Below are 11,184 nucleotides of genomic sequence, written 5' to 3'. Positions count from 1 at the left end.
TCGTGAGTTCAAGCCCCGTGTCCAGCTCTGTGCTGACAGCTCAGAACCTGGAGCTTGCTTCAGATTCTGTGTCTCCTCCTCTCTCTGCCCCTCCCCTGCTCATGCTCTGTTTCTATCTCTCAAGAATAATAAATAAACTAAAAGCAAATTTAAAAAAATTTAGGGTAGTGATATTTATTTGCATATTTTTTCTAATAAGAGAGTAATTTAAATATCATAATTGCATTCAAATTTGACAGAAAATAGATTTTCAACTTTACTGAATTTCTTTTTTTTAATCAAAATTCAACCCAAACTTTACACTTCTGGAACCCAAATTCTGTTGTTTCTGACTCTAAATTCTCCAAAGCACTCCCCGTTCTGATAGCATAGAATTTTCACTCTCCTCATGGCAGAGTGCAACAGTTTAATTACATAACACGCAACCAGAAAAGTAATCAAGTTGACTTTGCTCTGTGACATTTGGACCCAAAAACTTCCATGGTTATAAGAGAAAATATATTGCAATATATTTTAACCTTGAATGAAAAGTAGTATTCTTATAGTTTAGACAAATGTACATCAGTAAAAGTGAAATATGAAAAACTTTCTTCAAACATAATTTACTTTCTCCAAAATTCTGTTTGAAGATCCACTTTAATACATCTTTTCAGCAAGGCAAGCATTTCAGATTATTTCCATGCAGATGGAGAATCACTCAGTTCTTCATTAATTGAGTTTCAAAATGTGAAAGGTGCTGAATAATCTAATTGGGAAGCAAAAACAGAAAGAAAAATTCTTCTTAAAGCTTTCATTATCTGTGTAGCAACAATTCCGGGTTTAACTTAAGCAGTGTCCATTGTAAAAGCATCTCTTCCCCTTTTTAAAACCAGAAAATCTATACTCCTCAAGGAAAGGGTTATTCTACCCTTCCCTCACATTGGTAGAAAATCAAGCACATTTATAGAAAAATCAAGAAAATCAGACTGGTGTCTGGGAAAAATAGCAGTAAACCTTGCCTTTCTAAGCCTACAACATCAAAGTCAGCTCCCCAGATTTAAGTTTTCAGATTGGGTGTTGCATTCAAGCCTCATCTATTAATAATCGTCCCTTTGCCGGCCATTATTATCATCTGTTTCCTTCAGTGACTTGAAGAATAATATGTGATGAAGAAGAATATTTAAGAATTTTAGACTTTCCAGAGGCTTCTGGGTGGCTCAGTCAGTTAAGCATCTCACTGTTGGTTTCAGCTCAGGTCATGATCTCATGGTGTTGTGAGTTGGAGTCCTGTGTCGGGCTCTGCACTGCCAGTGCAGAGCTTACTTGGGATTCTCTCTTTCCCTCTCTCTCTGCCCCTCCCCTACTCACACTGTCTCTGTCTCAAATAAATAAATAAACTTAAGAAAAAAAGAAGTTTAGATTTCCATGACCAAGTGTCATCTAAAAGTCATTTTCAGCAAAGAAAGCTTTGGTAGATGCATGCTTAAAGCAGCAAAGATGATATTTAAATAAGGCATCTGAAATTAGGTAGGGGGAAACAAAAGATTTTAGAATTTTTAGAGTAGACGCAAGATACAAACTCAGGCCAATGACTCACAGAATGTGTATCATCAGAAATGGTTATGGAAGTCCAGTTCTGGATGAGATGGACTAAGCAACCTCTATCATTTCTATCCATGTGAATACATCCAGTACATCAAGAAGCATTTTAGGCCTCTGAAATGTAAGTAGTAGCAGAGGATTATACAAGAACACCAGAAGTACCTTGGAGGTGGCAATTACTTTAGGACTTTTTTTTCTTCAGTATGCCTTGATCAGAATGCAACCTGTAACCTGGAAGTAAACACCAAGGTACAGAAATTCAGGAGCCTTACTCCCACCTTTTATTATTCTCTGTTTGCTCACACTCCAAATTTCAAGTAACTGTCAGGTAGTGGTGGAAGAAGCAATAATGAGAGCCCACAAAAAACAAAACTCTGAGAACAGGAAGCTTTCTCTACAATCAACAATCTCACTCCAACCTATTGCTATTGCTTTATTTTGTTGTCTCTGTCCTCTTGTCATTGGAAAAGGGAGATCCAGGGAGCCACAATGTACCCAGGAGATCATACAGAGGAAGAAGCCCAAGAAGAAAATTCATAAAAAATGAAATACTGGGCTAGTCCCAACTTTTGCATGCATGGGTATAATCTTAATCATCATAACAAACACTTTGATAGCTGACCACCAGCGAGGACTCAGATTGAGCAATGACTGGTGCACACCAAAGAAAGGTCTGAAAAGTAATGCAAAGGATTTGAAAAATGAACTAACATTGATACAACAACCCACAGAAGGATGATTGGACCTTGTGACTTGAAAGAAAATGGGTTGATTGCCTATTTAAAAAAAAAATTAAAAATCCTCCTTAGAATTTAGATAAAACTCAGAGTCCCATAACATAATAAGGAAAGTGTCCAAGACATGATCCAAAATTATTCCCCAAAGGAATAACCAAGGAAGTTTCAACTAAAATAGAAACAATCAGCTAACATCAACAAAATTACACAGATGTGATTTTCTAGCAAAGTATTTAACTATTACACAGTGATCCAAGAAGCAGTCATGAACACTTTAAAAAATGGACAAATTCAGAGTATCAACAAAGAAATAGAGAATGTAAAAAAAAGAACAAAATGGGGCACCTGGGTGGCTCAGTCACTTAAGCATTCAACTTTGGCTCAGGTCATGATTTCACGGTTTGTGGGTTTAAGCCCTACATCAGGCTTTCTCTGTATTGACATCCTGGAGCCTGCTTCGGATTCTGTGGCTCCCTCTCTCTCTGCTCCTTCCCTGCTCACACTCTGTCTCTATCTTTCTCTTTCAAAAAAATAAATAAACATTAAAAAAAGAACAAAATGGAAATTTTTGAACTAAGAATGTAATAATATGAAAGCTGTACTGATTGGGCTTTGTGATAAAATAAAGATGACAGAAGGTAGAGTGAACTTGAGGGTATGTCGACAGGAATTATTCCATCTGAACAATACAAAGAATTTAAAAAATAAACAGCCTCAGGGATGTACAAGAGAAACACAAAAGTTCTAACATTTGTGTCCTCAGAGTCTGAGAGACTGGTGATGTAAAAGTTGAACAGTTGAAAACTTCAAAAGTTTATCAGAACATATAAAGCTGTAAGTTCAATAAAAATGCCCCCCAAACCCCAAACAGGTTAAGCCCATATATTTCCACACTAACACACATCATAAACAAATTGTTGTAAATTAAAGCCAAAGAAAATGTATTGAAAGCCCCCAGAAAAAAATGACATGTTACCTATAAGGAAGGACAATTTGAATGCCTGTGGATTTCACTTCGAAACTACAGAGGACAAAGAGAAGTAGCACAACAATATTAAAGTGTTAAAAGAGTTGTTAGCTTTAATTCTACATCCAGGAAAAAACATCTATCACAAATGAAGATAAAATACAGACATTCTCAAATACAGAAAAACTAAGAGAATCTGTTTTCAGCAGATCTGTTCCAAAATAATTGCTAAAGAAAAATCTTCAGACAGAAATGACATCAGAAAGAAAGTTGAACAGAAGAAATTACCTAGGATAAAGAGGAACACTATATAATGATAAAAGTTTTAATTTACTAAAAAGACATAACAATTCTAAATGTGCATGCCCTGAACAACAAAACTTAAAACTATACAAGACAAAAACTGACAGAACTGAAATGAGATATAGGCAAATCCACAATTACAAATCAAGATTTTAACACTCCTTTCTCAGTAATAAAAGTAGTAGACAGAAACCAATCAAGAATATAGAAGTACAAAATAACACCATGAGGCAAAGTCCTCAGTTCATATTGAAATTAAATTAGAAATGAATAACTGAATGACAGTGGAAACATCAGTAGACATTTGGAAAGAAAAAAAAAATTAAAAAAAACTATACTTCGTTACAACCTATCAGTCAAAAAGAAAGCCTCAAATGATATTAGAAAACATTTTGAACTTAATGAAAATGTAGACAAAAATAAAATCCCATAAAAATAAATTTGTGAGATACAGATAAAGCAATGATTAGAGGGGAATTTATACCATTAAACATTTACATTAGAACACAGGAAGATTTCCTACCATAATTTAAGCTTCCAATTTAAGAAACTAGAAAAAAAAGAGAAAATAAACCTATGGTATCAGAAGAATATAAGCAGTGAAGATAAAGAATGAAGAAATCAATGAAATTGAAAATTAAAAACAGAAAAATCAATGACATCAAAATCTAGTTCTTTGGAAAGATAAATGAAAATGATATGCCTCTACTAGGACTAATAAGGAAAACTGAGAGGAGACAAAAATAGTATCGGAAATTGTGGTAGCAGGGCACCTGGGTGCTTCAGTTGGTTGAGCATCTGGCTTTGGCTCAAGTCATGATCTCAAGGTTTGTGAGTTTGAGTCCTGCATTGGGCTTGCGGCTGTCAGCGCAGAGCCCAAGTCAGATCTTCTGTTCCCCTTTCTTCTGTCCCTCGCACTCTCTCTCAAAAGTAAACAAAACGTAAAAAAAAAAAAAAAAAAAGAAATTGTGGTAGGAAGAAGTTTAAGATGACTTCCATTTTTTTCTCCCCGGTGTAAACACATTGTATATTTCCTCTCTTTGATTTTAAGCATAGCCTGTGAATATGATGGGCTTTCACTCCTCTGATCATATTGTGTTGTATAGCAGAAATGATTTTTTACGTATAAATAAAAGTTCTGGACAAATGTCTTTGAATTAATTGAAAAAGAGCTTATCCAGATGGTCTGAGTTAATCAGTGAACTGGCTAAACCTGGGACGAAAGGTCAGTGAGAAAGAAGTCAGAAGTTCAGTGTGAGAGATCACATGGCTGTGGGGGAAGCTCTAGGATGAGGAAGTGTGGACCACTGGAAAAGTTCCCAGGCTGACAGCTTGCAAGAGAATAGAGGCTTCCCTACTATAATGATAAAGAAGTGAATGCTGCCAACAATTGCCTGAGCTTGAAAGAATTGAGAAAGGAATACAGCTAGGCTAACATCTTGAGATCATTCTTTTGAGATCCTGGTCAGAGAACACAGTTCACTCATGCCTGGACTTTTGATCTAAAGAAACTGTGAAATAAATCTCAGTTGTTTTGAACTTTCAAGTTTGTATTATTACATTTTAGTCATAAAAATTTATTAAAAGAATACAGAAAGGCTGTATCCCAATAGACCCTATAAACATCAAAAGGATACTAAGGGAAACGCAAAACTCTCTCTCCAAACATAAATTCTACACTTGAGGATGGACCAGTTCTTTAAAGAACACAAATTATCAAAATTCATCCAAATGAATAGGTGAAAGAGGGAGGCAAAATACTAGTAGATAATGACCAAGTAGAGTTAATTCCTAAAATGCAAGATTGACTCATTATTGAAAAGTCAGTCCATGTAATCTGCTATGTTAATAGTCTAAAGAAAAAAATCATAGTATTAATTTCAAGAAATTTCAGAAAAATTTCACATTAATTCATGGTAAAGACTCTCAGCAAATCAGGAATAGAAAAGAGCCATCTACAAATCAAACAAAAAAAACCTGTATATATAACACCATTCTCAATAATAATAAAAAAGTCAATGTTCTCTTTCATGAATGGGAAAAAGGCAAAAAAATTAACTGTGATCATTCCTGTTCAACATTATACTGGGATATCCTACCATTGCCATAAGGCAGGCAAAAGAAATAAAAATCACATAGATGGGGGGAAAAGACATACAAAATTCTCCATTTTTTTAACATTTATTTTAAAAAATTTTAATGCCTATTTATTTTGAGAGAGAGGGAGAAGGAGTGAGTGGGGTAGGTGCAGAGAGAGAGGGGGGCAGAAGATCTGAAGCCCAATATGGAGCTTGAACCCACAAACCATGAGATCATGATCTGAACCAAAGTTGGCCACTTAACCCATTGAGACACACAGGTGCCCTAAAAGATTCTCCATTTTCAAATAATATTATTGCCTATATAGACTTTCCAAGTACTCTGTAGAAAATATGCACATAACTAGTTTAGCAAATTCGTAGCGTACAAGATCAACAAACAAAAAATAATTGTATTTCTATACAGTAACAACATACAATTGGAAATTTAGATTTAAGAAATACCATTTAAAGTCATTCCAAAATGGGGTCCCTGGGTGGCTCAGTTGATTGAGTGTCTGACTCTTGATTGCAGCTCAGGTCATGATCCCAGGTCATGGGATCGAGAGCCCCATGTCAGACCTGTGTACTTACTGACAGCATGGAGCCTGTTTGGGAGTCTCTCTCTCTCGTCCTCTGCCCCTCCTCCACTTGTGTTCTCTCTGTCTCTCTCTAAAAATTTGCAAAAAGCTCCAAAAAATTGAAATACTTAGGTACAAAACTAGCAAACCATGAACATAATGTTTCCTGGAATCTAAAAAATGCTGACGAAAAAAGTAAAAGGAGACCAAAATAAATGGAGGTATATGCTACATTTGTGAATTGGAAGGCTCCATGTAGTAAATATTTTAATATCATCAAATTGATGTATATATATTTAATGTAATGCCAGTTAAAGCCACAAAAGGATTTTTGGTCAGTATATATAATCTGATGATAAAATTAATGTGTAAATTAAAAGTACCTAGAATAACTGAAACAATTTTGAGAAAGAAGAATAAAGTTGGGGGGAACACTTTAAGTAATTTCAAGACCTGCTATAAAACAATTATATTCAATAAGTATGTTATTGGCCAAAGGGTAAATATATTAAGTCATTGACACAGAATGGAATATTAGAATTCTACAAAAGTGGGCAACTGAAGTTTTACAAATTTGTGAAAGCAATTCAATGGCTAACGAATGTTATTTTTAGCATTTGATGCTAGAACAATTAATTAGACATCCATATTGAAAGAAGTAAACATTGATTTATACTAACTCACTCCAACTGAATGATAGACATACATGTAAAGCATAAATCTATAAAACTTTTAGAAGAAAACACAGATGAAACCTTTGGGAACTGAGTTAGGCAAGGGAATTTTAGACAGAACATCAGAATAAAATCCATAAAACAAAAAAATAATGGCAAATTGGATCTCATTTTTAAAAAGATGTGTGAAATACCTTATTAAGAGTATGAAAATACAAACTAGGGAAAGTATTTGCAAATCACATACCCAATAAAGGACTTGCATTTAGAATATATAAAGAGCTCTAGAATCCTGATCATAATTTATCTCTGAACGCCTGTGTGAACATTTTTTGCATGAATGTTAAGTTTTATTTCTCTAGTATAAATATGCCAGATTAGAATTCCTGGGTCATATAGTAAGTATTTGTGTGACTTTCTAAAGATTGCTTGTTCATAAAACTGGACTATCCAAATATCCTATGGATGAACAGAGAAACAAAAGTAGTATATCCATACAGTATAAAACTACTCAAGAATTAAAATCAAAAAATCATTGACACATGAAACAACTGAGATGAACTTCAGAGACATTATCCTGAATGAAAATAGCCCAAATCAAAATATTACATATTATACTATTCCCTTTCAATGTCATTTTGAAAGAGACAAAATGATAGTGATAGAGAATAGATCAGTTTTCCATGTATTATGGATTGGGTTAGGATGTGAGTATAAAGAGACAACATCAAGGATTTTGGTGGTGGTGTTATTGTTCTGAATATTGGTTGTCATGGCATTTACAGATTCTCAAAATGTATTAAAATTCTAGAGCTCCACATCAAAAAATAGGTATTTAGTTTAAAAATAAAAAGAAATTAAAAAATGAAAATATAGAAGAAAATATTGCTGAATTACGAATCAAAGAGAGAGGAGTGCCTGGGTGGCTCTGTCAGTTGGGTGTCCAACGCTTGATTTCAGCTCAGGTCATTATCCCATGGTTGTTGAGCATGGAGCCTGCTTCAGATTCTCTCTCTCTCTGCCCCTCCTCTGTGTGTGCTTTCTCTCTCTCTGACTAGATAGAGATTTTTGTATGACTTCTAGTAATATTGGAATATTGGACCTAAGATTAACAAGTACATTTAAAATACCAGTTTCATAATTGGTTTTCAAAATTCATTTCACTCAAAACATGTTTTTGTTTGCTTCAGTGAAAAGTTTTAAGCAAAAAAAGTTAGTATATGATTTGATTTTACCATTTCCTACTATATCCTAAAAAAGTCAGTAAATATAAGATTCCTATCATTATGCCACATACAGTCTTTGGAGGAAGTAGGTGTGGAGTAGGATATTGAGGAAGCAACAAGACAATGTAAGAGAAAATAAAATATGGATCACTCCATATTTTAAAATATGGATCACTCTTTTTTAAAAAAAAAAATTTTTAACGTTTTTATTTATTTTTGAGACAGAGAGAGACAGAGCATGAACGGGGGAGGGACAGAGAGAGAGGGAGATACAGAATCAGAAGCAGGCTCCAGGCTCTGAGCCATCAGCCCAGAGCCCGACGGGGGGCTCGAACTCAAGGACCGCGAGATCGTGACCTGAGCTGAAGTCGGACGCTCAACCGACTGAGCCACCCAGGCGCCCCTGGATCACTCTTTTAAGTACCTTATATTTTAACAAGAAAATAATTAAGTTCATCAAAGTTTATAATGCTTATAATGCTATGGGAATTACTTTCTATGCTATTTGTTTACATAACAAATCAATGCTCAAAATCTAAAATCTAATAAATATCTTGAAAACAGTAACAATTATCTGAATAAATCAACAGGTATCTATATTAACATATCCAAACTAAAATAACATTTAGAAAAAACGTGGCCGTGTCTTTTTTTGTAAAGAAATAAAAAATGAAGGAAAGAAGGGAGAGAGAAAAGGAGGAACACAGAAAAGTAGTTGCATGTACAAGATAGGTATCATTTTCATAATGTTCTCTGAAGAAAGTGTAAAGCAAAATACATGCAACTTTAACTTTTCTTGTACTTACATTGCAACAGTAAAAAAAAAGAAACTAATTTTTAGATATAACACATATCTTACATGTTATTATTTAATATTAAATATAAAGTAGATACCTATTTTAATAATGAGTTTTAATTCCAATATATCTAAAAGATTATGTTAACATGTAATCAATGTAAAACTTACTTGAGAGATTTTTATATTATTTTCTTAGTACAAAACCTTTTTTTACTAAATATTTGAAATTTTTACATATTTCAAGTTTTATACTAAATTTTCATCAAGATTACATGATCTGTATTTAGATTTAATAAAACTGAGTTTAAAAAGTAGATTTACATGCTTGTTGTTCCAAATTTACTTAAACATTTTCCAGTAATTGAATTAACAATTTAAAATTTCAATTTATACGTTTATATTCAATTTTAAAATAGTAAAATAAAAAATTCAGTTCTAAGGTCACACTAGCCACATTTCAGGTGTTCATTAGTCACATGTGGCCAGTGACTTTCATTTTGGACAGTGCATTTCTAGTACATAAATTTAAATTATTTAAATAAAAATAGACATTTTTAGTAGGTTATTCCCCTCTTGGAAATGTCTTGGCATCTTGTAAGTTTTATAATGAAAACTTTTGTCTACTGATGTTTACTCCTTGAAATATTAAGTGCGTATTGACTTTAAAGACAAACAGGAAAAATGGACATTGTTTATAATTTTATTTTTTATGATGATACTATGATAAAACTGTCTTTATGCTGGTATTTGAGAGTAGCAGTCAATCTGGTGTATTAATTGTGAGCATTCTCCCTTTTGATACATTTGCTTTACTGGGATTCAGAATAAAGTGATATAGTTATTTGCAATTTGCTATAATTTAATTGGTTAAAATTCTCTTTTCTCAATATATTAAAATGGTGTAATTGTACAGTGTAAAATCAGTAGGCTAATTTTATTTTCTATAAGGAACAGATGTCAGGGCAAAATCCTCCTAGCTTTTGAGCAGCCCCAGGCATTATGAAAAGAAGTGATCATCTGCAAAAGTCAGTTTCATGGATAAACAGAAAAGTGGGCACTTTTTAAATTTAAGTACTACTTTGCATTTTTGTGTCTAATTCCACACTCTGATATCCCAAGTACCTTCTTAATTCCCTGTTATATCCCTCAAGACTCCAAGAGCAACTTCCATGTTAATTCATATCATTATAATTCTCTGAAATGGAGAGTGTAGCAAATGGGAAATTGCTAAAGAGTAAGGGATTTCAAATCTGGACAAATATTCACACCTTGCATCATGTGCATAAATACACACATCTTTTACCTCATGAGCATATAATGTAAGGTCATCTATTGGCAAATATTTTTGGAGTTCATCAAATTAAAAGAAAATTTGTCATGTGTTTTCATAGAATCACATAGAAACATTCAGTTTTTATATATCAACAGAATTCTTTATATCACCTTATTCAAAATATACTATAGCTCAGCTGTTTGGTTGGATAAAGTAGATTTTTCTTGCTGACTGCAACTTGATGCTGGGATGGCCTGGACCCAGGAGTTCTATAGCTATCTGGGGAACACAAGATCCAAATTAAATGTGCATGGAGCTTAGAAATAAAAGTGGTGAGAAAATCATAAAACAATAAACTAAGTCCGCATAAAAATGTTTGAACCTCATAAAAAAATGAAGCCTGAATGCAGACATTTTTCATTTTTTTCTGTGAACCATGTTTCTCCTTGCAAGATAGTTTTGCTGGGTTTTGGGGCAGTTACCATGACTAGGTAATAAATAATGCAACTTGTTTCATATCAGTTTCTTCCTACAGAAATATAATGATTTATCTTTTTTTTAGTGTCTTCTGCTCTGTAAAGAAAGTATGTGGATGAATAAAGTCATGACTTTAGGATACACTGAACACAAAGGACCGGTGAGGTTTAACATTCAGTAAAGATTAGCTTCTCTTGCAAATAATTTTGTTGAGGAATTCTGGAGCCTTAAAAAATAAAATTCATAATTGTTTCTTCAACTACAATTTGAGCCTTTCATATGGCTATGGTAAGAATCTGTTAGAATTCACCACAGATTTACCGGGAATCCAGTTAGCACTATTTTGTGCACGATCGCTACATAGAAAGAGAGTAGTAAGATAACTATCAATGATAGCCAAGTTATGGAAAGAGCACAAATGTCAACCAACTGATGAATGGATAAAGATGCGGTATATATATACAATGAATACCACTCAGCCATCAAAA

The sequence above is a fragment of the Puma concolor genome, chromosome A3 (genome assembly GCF_028749965.1).
Source record: "Puma concolor isolate L17-30 chromosome A3, mPumCon1.1.hap2, whole genome shotgun sequence".
Lineage (NCBI taxonomy): Eukaryota > Metazoa > Chordata > Mammalia > Carnivora > Felidae > Puma > Puma concolor.
Note: the sequence above shows the minus strand (reverse complement) of the source record.